Source organism: Passer montanus, unplaced genomic scaffold (genome assembly GCF_014805655.1).
Source record: "Passer montanus isolate IOZ18808 unplaced genomic scaffold, ASM1480565v1 scaffold1, whole genome shotgun sequence".
NCBI classification, from domain to species: Eukaryota; Metazoa; Chordata; class Aves; order Passeriformes; family Passeridae; genus Passer; species Passer montanus.
In genome coordinates, this window is record NW_024356504.1 from 21,808,318 (window position 1) to 21,829,228 (window position 20,911).

The following is a 20,911-nucleotide window of genomic DNA, read 5'->3' on the forward strand; positions in this document are numbered from 1 at the left end:
AACCTTAACTCCAAACAGAAATATTACCAATATGTTTGGGTTGCTTCTCAAAGGCAGAAACAAACAAAAAAAAATCTGCTACAACTGCCTTTAGCATTACACCCATGTTTCCACAGTCTTTTGAACTGGGCAGGGAGCTGAATTTGCAGAGCCAATGAATTACCTGAGGCTGGGCAGGGGGAGGGAAACAGTTTGTTTCACATTAATTGCACTCCTCAGTAAGCCCCGCTTGTTGGCACATCTGTGCTGCTACTGGGATGTACAAATTTTGGACCTAATCCTGAAGAGTTCTAAAAGCTTTCACCTCCCATTATCCTTAACAAGAGACAAATGCCCTCAGCAATTTCTTTACATTTTTAAGGTCAAAGATTCCGCTGTAATAATCAGACAGTCCCACTGCCTGTACAGAACAGCCAGGGAATTCAGCCCATAAAGCTACCACAGAAGGAATTAATCTTTCAACATAAAGCTACCACAGAAGGAATTAATCTTTCCAGTTTTGTAGGGTTTGGTAATTCCTAGCCAGTGGTTTCTACAAAAACCAAGCCAAGTTGTTACAAGTAACAACTACCAGCTCCCTTCCTAAACGTTCTTGTTGCTTGCTATGTCTATCTGAAAGTTTCAGCCTATATTTTAGGATATTTATTTTTGTGATACAGGAATATGGGTAAAGTTAATGAATTTATTAGGGATGTAAAGAATTAGTAAAATGACAACAGAAATCAGAATCTGGACTAAATTAAGGCAGGCAGATACACTCATAGAGAGCCATTCGCGGAAGTTTTCTCTTGCGTCTCATAGTGACTGTATTTGCTGTATCACAGTCCCACTGACTGGAAAATGAGACGTGGAAAAGAAGGTGATCTGTGTGCTTCTTGTTGTGGGCATCACCTTGGGTCACACACAGCCAGGTGATGCACAGATACCTCTGCTGCAGGGCAGCACAGCTGGCATTCCCAAAAGCAGCCTTGCACATGCCCTCCAGACACATTTGCATGCCTGTGGATAGGCTCGCCTTCTCACGCACCTGTGAATGATCCCATCTGTCGCTGTGGGGATATCAAGCGGATAAAACCTTCACAGCTCTTCCCTCAAGCTGACCTCAAATGCTCTGCCACGAGGGCACACAGGAGCCTGAACATGGGCCAAGCACAGGCTGCCTGCAAGGAGAGCAGGATGGCCCAGGCCCAGCTGCTGAAGCCAGCTGGGATCCAGAGCACTCCTAGGGACACTCTGGGATCATTGGGAACAGTGTGGGCATCACTCTGGGACTGTTCTTTATAGGACTTCCCGTGGGGAAGCCCTGAGTGCTCCAGCTACCAAACCATGCAGTGGTGAATCCAGCCCTCTACTGAACAGTACCTGGTGATTCCTACACTTCTTTTGTACTTCTGCTTTATAGTCATGCAAGACCAGAATTCAGGCTATTTTCTTCCAAACAGATAAAATTTAACCTCTCTATATGTTCAGCTAAGGAACACATGCAATGAGAACATGTACCTACAATAGTAGAAAAATCTGTTATTGCACTGTGCACATTGCTTGCCTTGTGGGGTTTTCTTCAGGTTTACCTGTAAGCCCTTTCTTGCTTTTTTTGTAGCTCCAACCCTAAAACTACACATGCTATTTAATTCAGCTAATAAGGAATCTCAATGGTGTGATATCAGGTAATTCCTATTGTTTCCTCATTAGTGAGCAAAAGAAATACTGCAATAGATTTAAATACAGCAGCAATGTATTACATTGTTTGTGTGATTGTGCCAGAAATTAGCAAATGACCTTATATAATCATTATATCATTCTCCTGAGCATGGAGAGCAAGTCATGCCTGGAGAGCAGGACTTCCACCAAGGGAGACTTTGTTGAGCACAGAACCACCCAGGAATGAGCTAGTGAGAGCTACAGCTGGAGCCAGTAATCCCCATAGAAGGTCAAGTACTTAATATGAGTTAAGTGCCTGAAGTTTCTGTCTGCAGGTATTTGGTGGAACCACCCCAAATTCTGGTTTAGAAGTAAAAGCAGGAACGATTATTATTAATTATTCCTGTTAATACGTTGCCCTGGGCACTTGAAGTGGATTTACTGTAGCCATACCTAGCACGGCACAAGGACCTACTCATGTCCTGGTGCAGCAGCTCCAGACCTGCTGGCTCCACTGCTTCCCACACACACACCATGGGAGCTCCCAGCTCTGCACATTACATTCAGCAGGCTGTCACACATCTCCCTGAAGAGTTAACCACCTAAGGCTAAGCACACAAAGTTTTGAATCACAGGTAATTATCAGACAAGATAATACAATACATCACCTGTACCAACATATGTTGATGTCTCAAAGTACCCATCTCGTGAGGCCTTTAAAGAAAAATTATCATTGGAGTGAAGCACTTGGGAAAAACAGAACAAGTTTCCATCTTGGAATGGTCACTTTTGTGCATCATACTGCTTGTCACAAAGAAAAAATGGCCCTCCCAAGTAAATCTCTCTTCCTCTGAGACCAAACAAAAGACTAACAAAAACTCAAAATGGAGCTAACACATCCACTGGGAAGCTCAGCAGAAGAGAACAGCTGTCCAGATGGAGCAATCTTGGAACTCCAAAGTGCTGAGAACCAGTTTGCCCAAACATCAGAAACACTGTGTTTGTGTTACCAAGAAAACAGACTGTAGAAATTAGCTGCCTTCCCTGGCCAATTTGCTTGTCAATATGTTTACATGAAAGACCCCAGTGATCAGCACTCAGACCCTTATGATCCCATTAACTCAGTGGAACTGTGAACTGTTTCAGAGTCACATCTGATTTATGGTGTCCTCACCCATGCTGCACTCAGATGTGCATATTCCTGAATCTTTGGGGACTCATCTTCTAGTTCTTTGTGCTGCAGGAAATGTTGCTGCTGTAGGACTCCTCCCTAAGGGGAAGTTCATCTCTGTTGAGCATATGAGGGCAGGCACTTGGTTTAGAGCACTCAGGGATGAAGGCTGTATCCCCAATAAATGTTTGGGGATCAGTCCAAGAGAATGAAGGTCCCAGAGGTTTGCCCAGTGTTTGCACTGAGCTCAGGGCAGAAGCTTTTGTATGGACACAGAAAAAACTCTCAGCGGAAGACCCAAGTGTGATCTTGCTTCAATAGGGCATTACCTTCACTGCTGAGGAAACCAGCAAGCCAGAGGCATCAGCTTGATTATACATCCTAAAGTGCAGTATTTTTAATACTCAGTACAAGAATGTTCATTATTTCAGGAGATGGCTTGAAAAGTATGCCCTGGAGAAATAGTGTGATTAACACAGAAAAGCACTCTCTAGAATCTATGAGAGAAATTTCTTGGATTATAATACCCTCTTCATTTCTAGTAACAACAAAGGATGATTGATGTATATTGCTTTAGCTGATGAAAATGTACAACATCATATTCCTTGGATAGGCATCCAAGATATTTTCAGGCAGTTTGGAACTGCAGTCACATTTCAACAGTTATGCCAACATATGCCAGCTGGGAGCTAGCATGCAGTATATCTGTTTGGTAACTTGAAAGGGACTGTATTTATTTTTCTCTTACAAACATGTATAAATTTAACAGTTATGACACATGACAAAAATGACATCTCTGCAACCCAGCACCCTCTTCTTTAAATTCAGGGTAGATACAATGCAGCCTCCCCAGTCTTGGCTTTGCACAACTTAATGCTGCCAAAAGGCAAAACACCCGTGGGGCAGCAAGGTATTCCCTCTCAGCAGCCAGCTTGTCTTTCCCAGCTGCTAACAAGAGGAGAGGATTTGTGGTTTGTGGAAATCTAACTGTTGAGCAACAGAATGAGGCCAGAGATATACAGTGATCACCTTTAAATGCTTTTTCTATTCTGTTAGCCCTACTTGCTTGACAACCAGACTTTAAGACTGAGAGAAAACAACCAGAACTGGTATTATCCCTCAGCAAAGAGAGTAATATCACTGGCATAGGGCAGGAAGCAGCAATGAGAAAGTAAAGATTGTCATCAAAGCAAATGTTAGAATGAATAGGTAACCTAAAGTTGAAAGATTATTGAAGAAGATTCCGTGAAGAGTCAGCTGAGTAACAACAATCACACCAACATGGCTACACATCATTCTACGTTATTTAGCAATCTTGTCATATTTATGATTCCAGACACTGTTCATGTGACAACCGCCCAACACTCATTGGTCAAGTGGCTGTAATCACACGTGCATGTCACTTGTTGGTTGGTTGTCAGGCTGTGAGCGCTTTAGTCCGGGTGTGCTAACTTAGCAGTTTTCATATCCTCCTTGGCATCTGGCTTCGTCCTTGCACAATGCTCATTCTTCCTTGTTCTGCCTGTTCAAGGACGGTACATAGCCCTCAAAGCAACAGCGTTGTCCAGTCCCTGCAGGGGTGCAGCATGCCCTTGTTCTGCCACAAATTCCTCTACAGATTTTATATTTCTTTACCAGTCTGTGGAGTGATCAGTTTCCTAGGAACCTAATTGAATAGTCTGTCATTTTGCATCTGGGTTTCTTTTTCCAGCTCTGGTGTTAACATCAATGTGCATGCACTGGTGTTTGTTGTGGTCTTTGCAGGGAAACTATAGTCAGTACAGTTTGTCAGGGCCTTCCAGAACTGGAAGGAAAAAAAAGATTCCAGAATTAGAGTTGGTGTTTGTTTAACAGATCAATGTCCAGCTCTATAAAATCACTACATTTATCTTGCTAGGCATAGGCCAGTAAAAATATACTAGGTTTATACTAATGAATTTGATTGTTTCCCTTGGTTTCTTGTGGGGTGGAGGGTTGGGTTTTTTCTTCCTCTAATGGCAGAGTATTCAAACCATTCTGCCTAGTCATTAAAAGGCAACTGTGAACACTGTTTCATTTCCACACCCTTATCTCTCCCCATCGTGGTATTTAGCTTGGTCATGACTTTAAGTGACAAAGCATAAAAATAATTCCTAAATTCTCCCTTGCGTTGGTGTTTCAAAATTCAATTCTTGGGAAATAGAAAACTGAACAACATCAGCACTTCTGCAGCCTGACACTTAGCTAAATGCCTTTTGTTTTGCCCCAGTGTATTTCACAGCAGCACCTGCCTAATGCCAAACACTCCCAGGTATTTGCTGAGGCCGGTCAGCAGTTCATTAGCACTAATGTACATGTCATGCACTCACACCCAGTGGATTAGGTTGCTATTCAGATTAGCAAGCTGCATTTTTGCAGACAGGGAAGGAGAATGTGCCATGTGCCAGCATTAATGAGTTAATTAAATTAGAAAAATTCCAATTCAGGAAGCTAAAATGCTTAGATGAGTTGAATATTATGGGAATCACAAGACAGCAAATACAGCACTGCTGTACCATTCTGCCTATATACCAAGATATTGACTGACTTTGGAAAGTTCTATTAAAATATGTGTCAAGTGGTTCTGAAACATCTGGGCAGAATAACATTCTTTTCTAGTTCTCTATTTTTGATGCTGTTTTCCTGTGGAATAATTAATTTTCATACACCCCAATTTTCTTACAATCTCTAAAGCTGTTACAAAGTTTATTGGACCTGTACAGGCAGTGCCCAGGGTCAACTGTGCCCTGCAAGTTATTTTGTGACCCAAAACACTCCCTGGTCCAGTGGTCCTATAGTCCTGACTGAAAACTTTCCAGCAGTCATAGAATCACAGAATGGCTTGGGTTGAAATGGACCTTAAAGATCATCTTGTTCTGACCCTCACACCATGGGTGGGGATACCACCCAACTAGGCCAAGTTGCTTCAAGCCCCATCCAACCTGGCCTCAAACACCATCAGGCATCCACAATTTATCCAGGCAACCTGTGCCTCACCATCCTCTGAGTAAAGGATTTCTAAAACCTAACCCAAATCTCTCTTCTTTTAGTTTGAAATCATTCCCCCTTGTCCTACCACTGTCTGCCCATCATATAGCAGGCCATGATAAAGTAGCCCCCCAAAGAAGTGTGAGAAGGGCCAGAGCTAGACAAAGAACCTTCTCATCTTTCACCCTTCCTTGGCAGGGTGTTGGACTGGATGATCTCCTAACTATTCCAAGATTCTGTGACTTTTTGTGATTTTAATGAAGTACAATGACATTGACTCATGGCAATCTACAAAGGGTTGACTCATTCAAGAGCCAAATGCTGTGGATCTCTCCTGCCCTTACCCTTCTCTCAGAAGGGAATCAGTAGAGCACATAGGATGGTCTCATACAATTTTTGACTGGTGATCACTTGCCAGCAAAGCGGAGACTCGGCAGCATATTCTAGAAATACAACATTTGAAAGAAAGCATCCCAGCTCTAAATTCCACCGTGTTTCAGCCACAGTTTGCAAAACATATTTATGCTTTCTTCATGCAAGGTAATCTTCCATTTATTCAGCAAACTAAACAACCAGTAAAGCTTTCTATAGCACTGCTCTGAGGATTTAAACAAGTTAAGATTAAGGGCTTAAATCCAGCAAACCTATCACTGTGCTCAAAATAATACCAGGAATTTCAATACATGAGAAAATAAAGAATATGGCATTAAAGATCTTATTACCACGACAGCTGTCGAGATGAATTGCATGAGAAGCATTTAAAAGATTTATATCTCAGTATCTCACCAGGTTAATTAAATGGATGCATGCATTCATTTAAGAGGATAAGGTGGGTTGCAGTGACATAAAATGAGAGGGCTCAAGATTATATTCTTTCAGCATTAACAGGAACGGGTTGAACCAATATCATTTCCGTATTCTGTAATAAGCATGATTCATCCGTTGCCATTTTCAGCTCTCATTTTCTTTCTGGCAGAAAAAAAGAAGACTATGAACATTTATAGACTAACATAATCAAAGCTTTAACCTTTCCAGTGTTTTCTATTTGGATTGGCTGTCCATTTTTATCATAGGATTTCAGGGCCATGCCTCAGGGAGGAGAGGAATCGCCAGTAAATTACACCAAAGAATGTTGAAAGGTCAAAGGATTACCCTTCCCTGTTTGCTTTTATGGGACATATGAAGCATTCATATCATGCAATAAAATTATCAAGACAAAAATGATGAAAGATAAGCAGAGAGAATGCATGAATCCATAGTCATGACAGCATGGGAAGAAAAAGCAGATATTATAGTGTTATCACCAATAAAAAACAGATTATGACAATGGTGTTTCTGTAGCCTTAGCTTCTGCACTGAAATCAAATCCTTCAGAACACTGTAAGACCTGTAACCAAGACAGAGATATCCAAGCATGACTGAGGCCATTCAGGCTGAAGGAAACATTAGATCCAAAGCTCCCATTTCTTGGCTCAGTTTCTAACCACCTATTATTAAATATTACCTATTACCAAATACTATTATAAAATATTTGAAATAGGTTATTATGTGGTAAATGCAGACTCTCTTAGTCACTGAGCCTCTTTCAGCAATGCAAGGCTGTTAACCTGCAAAAGGCATGTTCTGAGCACATCAGCAGCTGCCTCTGGGGGTTTCAACACACATTTTCTCCCCTGGGAATCACAGCTGAGCTTACTGAGAAATAGTCAGTTCCCCACCTGCAGAAGCTGAACTCCAGGACCTGAGGAAATTTCACTGTTACTGTTCACAGACCTACAGGGTTATGTGGTGATTTCAAGGCTCAAAAGCAAATGCCCCATTTATATCCCAATAAAGACTCCTCTGGCATTGACTAGATGCAACCTTTAACCCAGCACATCATTAATAAGGTTAGTTATTTCTCATGGTAAAGTGGCTGGTTGGCAGCAGAGACTCAACAAAAATCTCATCAAATGTTGAATTATAAATCTTCTTCAGATCCAGTTCATATAATATGTTCCAATATTCAGAAAAACAAATGCAATTAAATCCAGCATCGGAATCAGTTTGATAGAAAACTAACTGGAAGAAAGAATTTAAAACACATAGTCAAATTCTCTGTGTTTTGCTCAGTTTGATTTTTGTTTTCTTCTCATTTTTCTTTTATCAGTATAAGTCGAGGCACTACTCAAGAAAGTCCAAGAATTTTAGACCTACATGTAAGATCTGTATCAGGGTCTCTGTTGCAAGCAATGGTGGATTGCCAATTCAGTTTTTGGAACTAGGAGCTTTTGAAATGTGCCTAAAGGTCCCTCCCTCTCTGAGGCAGATGCATTTCAGTCAGCATCTCTTTTGCCTGCCCATCTGTTATAATCATAGTCCAGAGGGACCACTAAAAATCATCAGTTCATTGTGTGCACTCCACCCCTTCCACCTGCATTGCTAAAAGAGATGATGTCTGTGATGGTCATAGTATCCCAAATAAATGCAGCTCCTTTTGGTCCTCCTTGCCAGCAGAGATTAAAGGCATAAAGGATCATTTATTTACTGTGATATCTTCATATCCAGCTCAATGGATACGAGGAATTACTAAACCATCTTAACATAATGTTCAGACATCTGCTTTTACTCCTCAGAGCACTGGGTAACACTTCAAAACGTTGACATGGCTCAAAGGAAAACTCCCTGTAGAAAGTAAGTATTGCAAAAATGTTTCCTTAGTTACTAGTAATATGTTCAGTACCCAGCTCTGTGCATCCTTAGATAACCAAAGTCATTTGCATCAGAGGGAAATGTCAGTGTCTATGCTGCAGAATTTTCTCCTAATGAATCTGAGGCTTTGTGGGTTGTAACACAGTGTCTCACATTTCACCTTGTTGTACAGACACTCCCAGTGGGCCAAGGGCTGTCCTTACATTACAGGCAATAACCTCATGATGAAGGTATTAGTTCAATAACAGCCCAGAAAAGAAGGTTAATCAAGTTCATAATCCCATTCTGGCCTGTGAAAAATAAGGGAAGATAAGGTGCAGTGAAATGCATGTCATCCCTCCATGACCTGGGAAGGGGGCAGCTGAGAAAGGGCTCCACTCCTTTATTAGCATAATACGAAAATATCTCCTCCAACCCACCATCACTAAAGTCCACCCTGGGGAAGAGCAAGAGGGGAAAGAGAGTACTGATCTATTCCAGCCAGACCAGACCTGAACCCCTGGTTTGAAGGGATGGACTAGCAGGGAGCAAAGTGAGAACACACAGCCTCAGTCAGCTGAGCAGCTCCAGGTGCTTGCCACAGAGACCACCATGCATATTTCTATCAGGAAAAAATCATGTGTTACTTATTTTTCTGTGAAAATGCCTTCAGAGCTCTGTAAATCTGTACAGTTAAGACAGATACAGGTTCTTGGACTCTGCAGTCACCTCTGTTCACTGCTACAGACAAGACACACAAGAGACAGGGTACCAGAAGTGAATTTGGAGGTTCTAGAACTAATCTAGCTCCTATAAGGATGGGCACTGAAATCCTTCAGCTGGTTTCCCACCTTTTCAGCCTTTGCAGAAGTTAAAAGTTTACTCACATTTCAGCTGACCTAACATCACCTAAGGATGGCCTAAAAGAATTCAGTTCCAATTCTCATGCATGTTTCAGCAGTCTGTACTTCATGGTCACAGCAGAAAGGTGACAGAGTACAACTCAGCTCTACCACCTTCAGTTTTGTGGGATGTATTCCCTATACACTGATGAGAATACATAAAGAAAAGCCCCAGGGAGATATACCAGCCAATATAAGTTCACTTTATTCTTACACAGCAGAGCATGTAGGACTGTGGGATATCAAGACCATAAAATTGAAAGGAATTGATACACATTGATTAAATCCACTTTCAGCTTATGGCCAAGAAAACTATCATGGAAATATTAAAAGTGAATGATGTTCTGTCTTCATGCATATTTTCTTAATGGTGACAGAACACTGCACAGTGTTGGCATACCAAGCAGCCCTCCACCTCTTACCCCTGCAATTTTAGAACAATCTCATCTCTATTTCTGAATTCAGCCTGAGCCAAAAGGATAGAGACAAACTTTATGGAATTCATACAATTGCAGAAAAGATGATTAAAGTATTGACTTGGTAAGGAATGAATAACCAGTCCCTTCACAGCAGCTTTAAACAATGACAAAGAGGAGACTAAAATGTCAAGGAATGACCATCCACACAAGTTTGAGGGACATATCCTAACACTAGGGACAGCAAGAAATTGATTAGGTTTATTGACAGCAGGCTGAAAAGAAATAAAGAGGGGGAAATGATGCTGAGTATCTGAAGAAATTGCTTAAAGTGAAATCCAATGCAGAGAATCAAAAAAACACTTGTCATATGAAAAAATTGGGCAGGAAGAAGTACAAAAAAACCCCACTGATAGTGAGAATGCTGCCAGAAGTAAGATGTCCAACAACCCTGATGAGGAAGAAAAGCCTTTATTCTCAGCATCTCTGTACTTCGCTGTAGTTTATCCACATTAAATACAATTAAAGGCTTTTGTGTTTGAAAAAATGTTTCTACATCCTTCCTCCCCATGCCATCAGCTGCTGGCAATGTTTATTCCAGTTCCTCAGTGTGAAGACTGTTTGTCACACACTGATTTCTAATTTCTCCATCTGCCAGAAATGTAATAAAAATGTAAATGAAAAAAATAATAATGAATTTCCTACTTAAAAGGTTCGTAGCTCTTCTATGTTTTATGTCATTCTCTCAGTCTTTAGCTCAGCTGTGCTCAGCTCTACCAAGTGAAACGTCAGTACCAATATAGACTGCCATCACAGATAATAATCCAACACTCTGGGATTATGGATACAGTACTATCCAGAAAATATTAGAAAGAAATGAGCTATACTATTAGGATACCTTAATCTCTCTCTCAAGCATCTGTCCATTTTGAATGCAAAATTAAAACAGTCCAACAAGAAAAGAAAAAAAACCGAAACAAAAGAACACCAACCAAATCAAAACTATTGGCAATTTGTAAATCAGTTATTCACTAAAATCTGAAATATGTCCTTGCTTTTAGAAACAACAGTTGGGTTGGCATAGACTTTTTCCACCATTTTTTTCTATAGAATTCATGTAATGACTCCAAGTGGATAATTTTTACCTAGCTTCTTTCTTGTAATTATAGCTATGAAGATTTAAATAAAGCCTTTAAGTGTGTAGTTTATGCACCTCTCTAGACTTGCAATAACCAAAGTTATTTAATATTACTATTTAGCTCAAAATTCAGCTGGGAAATAAAAAGTATTATTAGTATGGAAAAGTGTTAGTACACTTGCATGTTCTAAATGATCCACTGTGAATTTGAAGACTAAATATTACCTTTAAAAGTTTGGCATTTTTTCTACATAAAGTTTATTAATTCAGGGTGGATTGAGAAAAAAACTGAGTATAAGCAAGGAAGAAAAATATCTGCTTGGTTCATTTCAGGTAAACCCTAAATGTTTGTCCATATTTTGAGCTGGAGATTTAGGTTGATTCACTGACTTCTCCTGTCTCTGTTTCTCCACTGCCCTGTGAAGGTAGTAATATATGTGTCATTTACTGAATAAATCCTCTTTGTCAAAGACTTTAATAGTGAAACTTTCTATTAGTGCTGCTTCTCTGTGTCATTACTCTTCTCTATCCACCAGATGTGCACATCACTATAAACTCAAACAGGGGAATTAGCCTCTCTCCAAACTCTGCTCTGTGCAGTGGAAGACACTCAGTTTTCATTCACGTCTTTGCTGTTCTGTCAAAATTAATTTGATGGGAGAAATTCAGCTAGAACTGAATTAAAGCCAACAAAGAAAAGATTCTGCCACCAAAAGCAGCTTCGTAGGTGAGACAGATATCCTCTACTCCCTCCCCAGATTTAAACCCATCTTCCCTGCAGGGGAAACTAGGAAGCATTAAAGCAGCATTAAAAAATAATAATTAGGGCAGGCCCATATTTTTCTTTAATAGTGGGGGAATTAAGCAGGTTGCTGCAGCCTTTAGTGTTGTTCACCTTTGATTTCCCTTGTTGGCTCACAGTAATATTACCTGCAGCTATTGGAAAGAAGAGAAACTCTGAGTGGGACTCCAGGAAAGGGAAGGAAAAAAAAAAAGAAGCCAGGTGGGGCCTTCATGGGACTTCTTGCCTAAAGGTGTTCCCTAAACATACAGAAAGTTTCACATCCTTCCCCTCTTCTTGGATGAGGATTCTGAGAGTAAAATCTCCACCTCTGCTTTGCCTCACAGCAGGCTGAGCCACCACATCCAAGGTGAGCAGGGCAGGAGCTAAAGGGATCCACCCTCAGCTGGGGCTGGTTCAGTCAGAGACCTCAGGAGGGGTCTCAGTTATGCTTCCCAGAGCTACAAACTCTTGAACTCTGCATCCAAGCTCAGAATCCTCCGTGACACATAGGATCCAAAGCTAGAATTCAGGTAAAGGGGAATAAGTAAAACAGGTGAAGCATAACTTGCTTTCACACAGACAACAGCCAGTGGGTAAAAGTGAGATTTCAGTGTTGTTCTGGGGAGACAGGACTCATCAGTAAGATTTGCTCCCTGCCAGGAGCAAGGAAAACCCTGCCTAGGGTTTGTGGTGCACTCTGTACCTCACAAACCATTCTGTTCCCAGTTCTGCAGACAAAACAGCCAAAACTATCATCTAAGTGATAAATTCTTGGCAATGTCTTATGAAAGCTTTTTCTTGGGACAGGAGAATTTTCTGGTAATCAAACAGAAAAGCAATTCCCTTGATTAAAGACAAATTGGTAACAATAAATGACAGAACTGGTTTGCCATGAACATCAGGATGTATTCCCAATCAATAACACCAGGACAGAATTGCAGCTTAAGGGAAGGAATTTACTAGTTTTAGGAAAGAACATCATTAAATCCCAGACAAGTCTGCAGATTGTCAAGCAGAGAGACAAGGAGAATGGTCAACTTGAGACCTTGTAGATTGTGCTACCCTTGTCAGTCTTTTGATGCTCTCTTTCATTTACCGGTGTAACCTCAAAATTCAGATGAAGATCTTGGTCTCAAAAGTTAGAGCTAACAGGCAGTGACATAACAGCTGTTTATTAAAATGTTACACCAGGTTTCATTTTAATGCTTTCCTTTATAGCAGCAGGTATTTAAAATCCTTAATTACTTGGCTGAACTTTTAGTATTTTCTAAATTTTTTATCATATGTAACTGTAATAAGAACCTGGGCCTTTTACCTCCAGCATAATATGGGAATTAGGTTTGATTATTAATAATTAGGATTTTAGCATTTTACCTCTGGATTAGTGTTTCAAACTCAGATAAGGTCATTATGGAATAAAAGTGATTTCCATCAGCTGGCTGCTCAGTGACCTCTAAGAAATATTACAAGTGGGTAGTGGACAGGTGTCTATATGATTAAAATACACTTTGCAAGCACAGTTGGCACCCTGGAATTTTCTTATTACGAATCTACAATCTCATCCCCCAGCTCATAAATTCAAAGTATTCAGGGGCCCTGAGATATCATTTAAAGACAAGGAGGAATACAGTACTCTTTGCTAATCTCACAAAAAAGCACCTCTGTTACTACAGCAGTTTTGAGTCTCTTGACAAACACTTGTGCATTGCAAAGTTTATCAATCACACTATTAAAACTCAGGAATTATATGTTAGGTACCAACATTAAAAGCCAAATAAAAACCTAAAGTGCTGTAGGTTCTCTATCAAAATCTCACAGCCAGCACCATGTATGGTGTTCGCTGTAAAGAGGAGAATATACACAGCACCCATAAAGTAGAATCATACAGGGTGTCCCACATATGCATGAGACAACATGAATTAAATCAATATTCCCAGACATCCAGAGAGAACTCAAATATTTTTGGTAGTAAAAAATGCCAAAATATTTTTGGCCAGAGAAGGTGAGCCCAACTTCAAAAAGAGGTGGTTCTCTGGCTAGGAATCAAGGAAACAGCTTTGTGTTTGAGGAGGATTTGGGGGATGGGCTGGGGAAACATCACAATACTTTATGGCTTTTGAATAACCAAGCCCATAAGTCAAGCCTCAAGCCTTTAACCTGTTTCTCTTTGACTCATTCAGAGATTTTGTCTGAGAACATGTGACAAAATATTTTCCATTCATTTTCTTTCTTGCTACACCAGTTTGGAGCAAAGCAAGTCAGAGCCCTTCAGGCTTAGGCCTTGGGGCAGATGCAGCTCCATAGAACTGAGAGACTTCCCAAGACTATCACGGAAGCTTTTGTGGACTTATCATTTATTCACATCTGTGTTAATGAAGGAAAGTAGGAGAACCTGGTACAGAACCCAGACACGGAAGGACACTTTGGTAGAATCAATCCCCAGCAGTTTAAATACATGTGCAAGATGTTTCACCCCTCTGAAAAGGAACATTGTTTGGTCTGGCCCTGTTCAAGATGCTGTAAGATTTATAAGAACATAAAACAACAGTTGCTAACTTGGCACTGTTGTGCTGTAGGGGAAGGACTATGGATCCATCCAAGAACAGAGCCCCCACTTCAATACAGGAACAAAACACAGATGAGATTAATTAGCTCAATAACAAAGTAATCTTAATTTTGTGAAAAGGTGAGAGAGATAAACCTCATTAGAACCTCATTAAAAAAAACCCACAGTTTTCTAATGGTCCTACAAGAAAAGTCTTACTAGAAATTTCCTCCTAGGAATTTTCTTCTTAAACTGATTTTCTCAGCCACTAATTTCCTCTGCAAGTGGCAACTGAAATATAGGGACAAAACCACTGCTAAGCAACTCAGCATTTACCCCTCCAGCCTCCAGTTTAAATCCATTAAAACGAGTCTGCATTTTACATATATTTTAGATGGAGTGGTTAAAAGGAAGAGGAAGAACAGGAATGTGTGCAAAGCAAGTATTCATGCCCCTGGTTTTAACACATTTCTGTCACATTGTCCAGCAGATCAGCAATAACTTTCTCCAACTGAACCACAAACACAAAAAGTTAAAAACTGAAGACAGCACTGTTAACAAATTGCAGATGCATGAGACTCATCCAGAAAGACCTCACAAATCAGCAATGAGAGGAAGAGAGAGCAAATCATGCAGAAACTATTTAATCAATGAGTAAAGACAATTATAACATCTGTTAATCTTTTGTGTAAGTTATAATTAGATGCTGTGGAGGAGTAGCCTTTAAGGGGGAGGCAGGGAATCCTTTAACATCTGCTAGAAGGGCAAACACTGTGCAATAAATGACTTTAAATGCAATCAGCAAAATGAGAGCTGAGCAGAGTTCACAAAAGGCCTGTATAAAAACAATAAGGATAACAAAATATTTTGCCAAAGGTCAACTCCTGCAGCACTAGAGCCTGAATAATGAGTTCTAGTTTATAGTCCACATCAAAAACAAACGTGATTGTACCTCTGAAAAACAATTCTTTTCTCATTTGTGTCATTATAGCAAAAGCACATGCTGCTGCTGTATATCACGTCAGCTTAATGACTTATTAGGGCTCTATCTATCAACCTTGAACAATTCAGAATAAACAGGTAGGTGTGATGTATTTTAAAGGCCAGAATTCAGTCTGATTAGACTGACACAGAACTGCGTTGCACTGTAAAAGTGATGTGATTCTGATTTGAAATAATTAATCATTCAATAGCTTCTAAAAGATCTAATTATTTACTCATTTTGCTGTTGAAAACAACCATATGCTCTAAGCTGTTCCTCACTGAAAATGTGAGTCCAGGAGGGAGGTATTTTATCCAGTTTAACACGGCCCTCTACTGGCAAAATAACCCCCCAAAATCTTACCACAATGTACCATCTTGTCAGATCATTTCAGAGCAGCAGAAAAGAGCCTACATTTTACAGCAGTCAAATCTTAGAAGATAGAATAGATCAGAGTTTTAGGACTTTGCATAAATTAAGTCATCACTTAATCTCTCCAGAATTCCCTTGAGGAGAGCATTACTTCTTTTCACCCACCAGATGCAGCTCTGGCCATCAACAGAGCACTGAAGAAACGAGCCAAGTGCTCATATCTAGAGGAGTAAGTAATTTTAGAAACAATCCTTCTGCTTGTGTCAAGTTGTGCTGTGCTCCTCAAGGATTGCCACTGCTTCCCCACAGGACTGATGCACACATGTGATTTCAGTTTGCACAATTAGGTAATATTTAGTTCAGGCAAAACAAGCATAACACAGCCCAGCTGCCAAAAGGATGCCGTTTGAAACACAAATGTTAACTACCACCAAAAGTAACTTCACTGCAAAAGAATTCCTGCTTCCTTCTTTTCTCCACCATTGCTAAAAATCCACAGTGGTGATTCAATACAGCTTCAATCAAAGTGAAGCAGACAATGAAATTTTCCTCTGTTGTTGCATGTGGTAATTAACTCTTCCTTTTTGCATTATGTCTGAGCAACAAAGAAACAAAAGGATACAGTAAAGTATTGAATTTAACAATTTAGATAACGATGAATTATAATAATCAATTAGCATTGTCAAAGAAAACAACTTGTGACATGTATTTGATTCTGTCCAGACCTATTGTGTGCACACACTATCCAAGGCTGGTTTGGCTCTGAAAACAAACAGGGTTGTCCTGTGGAAAGCTTATCAAACATGCAGTTTAACAGTGGCATTTGTTCTAGCTGTGTGTCAATATTAATAGACCATATTTCAGCAACATAATTTTTATCCACTGCTTTATAATCCAGCCTGCTTTTCAGGGTCTGCATCATTCATAGCCCATAGGCAATGTCACAGCCCGTTGCCAGAAGCCATTGCCACTGTACAAACCCCGTTTATCTGATCCACCTGAATGCCAAGCAATGGGCACAAAAAAGATTTCTCAGTGCTTTTCACATAATAGCTATCTAACTTTTCATCCTGAAAACATCATGACTAATTCATGTAACCATCAGGGGAAACCTAATGTAATTCAGGTTCCTGCATGCTGCACAAGCAGTATCAGTAGGCAGTACAGAACAGAGCATTACAAGTGTTAATGGCTCATGTTCTATTTACATTGTACATTTATCCTGTTTTAGTCATAAAACACCATATTACATGCTTTAATTTCTGAAGGTATTCTGGCAGCTTTGGCATGAATTTTGCTTCAGCATAAGTGCAGTCCTGCCACGAGCTGAACACGTGCAGAGCCACACACGAGCTGCAGAGCATCCAAATCCAATCCTGCTGCATTTGGCCCTGGCTGCACCGTGCTGAGCTCCTCAGCCAGCTGAGATTCCCTCTGACACTTTTGTTCCCTGTCTTTTATCCAGCCCCAATCCCACTTGTCAGATGATTACAGGCTGGAGTCTGCTCTTATTCCATTTCTTTTCAGATGGTGAGAAAGCCCAAAGAATTGACATTCTCTTGGCAATTGTCCCTCTTAATGCCATCCCAGAATATTATCAGATTATACTCTGTATCTTCGGGCAGACTTCTCAGGAAAAAATTCAACTAGGGGATCCCTTGGCTGAAAAGTGAGCTCAATCTCTATCCTAATTTGCTGCATTGGTATATAAGAAAGAAAATGTAAATGTGAGAAGGAAAATGCAAAAGAGGAAAATGAAAATTGGATGCCCACAGGCTCATCAGGTTTGGAGTGTCTGCTTCTGCTTTTAAGGGAATTAGCTGAAGATTAGCTCATGACTAAAGTGGAACTGTAACCTCCTGCTTTGCATTTACTGGGGCAGGATTTCTAGTTTCATAAATCTAAGCCCATTAAACACTTATACACAATTCATGTACGAAAAACACTACCATAGGAACCCATTAAGTTTTCTTTAAAAGCAGTAAAATTCACGTTTTTCAGATTAAAATTTGCATTTAAAAGTAAAGTGAGAAAAATAAGCGGAACCTGAGTAAGGACTTTTATTCTCACTTTGTGCTAATTATTTTGAAGATTTCAAGGACTTTTTATTTGCCAACAATATCTTTGTAAACTTTGCATATATACAATCTCTACAAATATACAAAGAGATCTATACAATCTCTTTGTATATTTGCTAATAATATCAAGTAAACTTTGCAAGTGTAAATTGTGAGTTCACAACAGTAGATCATCTTTACTGGCCACAAGGTTACAGAGGAAAGGAAAGACTTGCTCTCAGGATCACTGATAGGGATCAAACCCATTCCATCTCCCCAAAGCAAAGGCTCTATCAACTCTCTGCTCTTCACTCCTGCATTTGGTAGAAGTTTCTGAGCTCAAAAACATCTTTTAAAGAGTATATAAACTTTTTTTAATATTATTTCTGAAAAATGAGGATGAACACCTGAGGAATAAAAATATGCTCTTATTTACACACCCATTTGAAACACCAAAGCCTTTGCCATTCCCATGGTATTAATGCAGAGCTAAATTTAGGTTGGTTCCCTCCACCCCCCAGGAGAATATGCTTCCATTGCAAAGGCAGAACAACAGCTCCTGAATTGCACAGTATCTCGACATGCCAAGCCATATTATAGGATCAAAAAAGAAGAGCTGGACAGTTTTGATCTGTTGTAGAAACAGGGTCACTTGAGAGGGGCATCTGCAGTTGTTGCCCCTCTGACCTTAATAAGAAGCCCCAAAAAGTCTGTTGCTGGATGGGACTGAGAGGCCTTGTAAATCAAGTCGGTAGCAAGGAAAAGAAACCAAAATGAATAGTGAAAATTCACAAGGAATCCTTCAATTCCTCTCTGATTAATTTGCACTGACTTACCCTCACACACTTGCCAATCATAATTTTCTGATTTCAATCCTCAGAAATGTGCTTTGTCCTCACAAAGACAGATCATTAAACAGAGGTAAACAGTAATAAAAGTTCCTTATACACAGTACTGTGATTAGGTTACATCCTAGAAAAAGCCTCTACAACTGAAATTACAGTAATTTAGAATGGGCTTCTGGTGAAAGATTGAAATGAGAAGTAAGAGACCTGGGTTTGTTACCAGCTTTTGAAGTGGGTAAACTATATTTTAATAAACCACATCTATGGACCAGTTTATTCCCCTGTCAAACACAGACAATTCCATGCCAACCACAGCTAGTTGTCCTGAAAATTAGTTAATCTCTGGTCAGAAACACAGGTGTGTCCCACAAACAGCAGGCAGCACAAAGTTTTTTCACAGCAGCTACCAGAATGGTAGTTTTTTTGCTCTGATATTTCAGGATGCGATGTGATTCCTAACATAAACACTCAAAAATTACAATTTCTCATATAATTGAGAATTCATTCTATCCAAAAGGTATCAGATTTCAAAGCACTGTATGAGTCTCTCTTTTAAACTTATACACCTCCAGAACTTGAACAGGAGCTAAAAGTGAAAAATAATCAAGTTGTATTTGAAATAAATGCCTGCATAAGAAACAAAATAATTTTTAAAGACAACTGTACTAAAAACTACAAGGAATTTATATTAAAATTCAAAATAATCTTAAATATTCAAATAAATATAATTAATTATAAGAGAACAATCTTCCAGGTTTTGTTCAGCTAATGACAACACTCAAAAGACTTTTAAGAATCTTAAAGTTTCATCACTTAAATTAAGAGAGAGGCACTTCAGTGCAATCTCATACAAACAAAAGCCAGAATGAAGTTTTCATTTGTCCTGAACCGCAGTCAGATGCATGGCTGTAATTACTCCTAACAACTACATACTTGCCACTCTTTTAATTAAAACAAAACTACAAATAGCAATGCTGACACACTCATAGAGAAAATAAGCTTTAGAGAGATGATAAAAACACTAAAAGCCTTACTTGCAGCAGTTCAGTCAAAACATGCCAGCCCTGGAGAACTCAGAACCGTAAGAAGTCTTTGCAGTCCAGAAATTCTCTTGAGTTTATCCAGTGTTTATTTACCAAGCTTTAAAAGTCTGTGGTTAGAAGAACAGAGTTAGCTTTCTACACCCTGCGCAGCACCAAAGTCCTTCAGTAGCAGCAGACATGAAGTTTGCTGATAGTTGGGTTTGCTGCTGCTATGTAGTTGCTCAGTACTTGTAAATACAAGCTCTGTGGACAAAGTCCCAAATGACATCACAGGCAGCTGCTTATTGTTGAGTCTTTATTAACTGACTGTCAAAAAAGAAAAGCGAGGAGGAAAGAAAAGCCCAAACTATCTTCCCTGCAGCACAATTTGCATCTTAGTAGGAGTTGCAGTGCTACATATATAAATACTTCTGTTTACCCAACTGATGTTTTTCTAGAATGAATAAACAGTGTTTGCTGGGAAAGCAGAAAAGTAAGAAAGACTTAAACAGCTTCACCACGTGAAGAGCACAGGGAGAAAAAAAAAAAAAAAAGCCACCAGCGCTGCTTTTTTCACAATTTCACTTTGACTGCCTTTTTCACTGAATTATCCTAATTCTTTTGTTTATTTAACAATAGGGGTGAAAAGCTGCCTGAATTTTAAAGCACAGAGCAGAGGACTTTAGCAGGTTGAAATTAAAGTTTCAACTCACCCCAAATTTGAAAAGTTACAGAATTACTAAGATCTTTGCAAGACTTAAGACAGCTCAACTTCAGTAACAATGCACTTTGAAGAAAATCCTCTTACTTTCCAAAGATGAAGATACAAGAAGGCAAGAAGCAGCATCAAATATAGTTATTCACAAGGTGCTAGGGGCATAAATACTGACCTTTCCTTCCAGGAGGGGAGGTCCAAGCCTAAGGAGCGCTGTGGAGCTCAAACACACACTCAGCTCCCACGGGCTACTCACTGGAGAACTAGTCCAGCTCCTAATGTGAATGTCTGTCACAGAGTTCCTGCTGAAAGAGAGGGGCTGGGACTCTGTGCCTCGATTTCTCAGAAGTCAGTCCTTTCAAGTCAGAACTTCAAACGCTGAAAGAGCACCAGCAAGGCTTGTGACAGACTGAGCTCTCTTATCTGTGCACGTTTCCACACGAAGGGGTTCAGTATTGGAAACACCTGGCCACTCACATCTAAACACCCTAAACTGTTCCACAAACAGCAAAACAAGCGAAACTTGAGCTCAGGGATGAGCGGAAGCCAAGTTTTCACTGCTTTTTTAATTGCTACACATAAAAGCCTCAACCCAAATTCTGCCCTGTATTTACAGAGAGAAAACCAATCTTGGGTCAGATCCTC

The 20,911-nt window shown here is 39.9% G+C and overlaps 1 protein-coding gene across 2 annotated transcripts in view; it reads right to left on the reverse strand.

The window, feature by feature from the left end:
• NCKAP5 (NCK associated protein 5) overlaps positions 1 to 20,844 on the reverse strand; it is a 354,162-nt gene extending 333,318 nt beyond the window's left edge. For both annotated transcript variants that reach the window (XM_039700287.1, XM_039700277.1), the window contains exons 1-2: positions 20,442 to 20,844; positions 19,564 to 19,679 (exon numbers count right to left, since the gene is read on the reverse strand). The gene's annotated coding sequence lies outside the window, so the exon portion shown is untranslated. The remainder of the gene's footprint in view (positions 1 to 19,563; positions 19,680 to 20,441) is intronic.
• Positions 20,845 to 20,911: the final 67 nt, after the last annotated feature.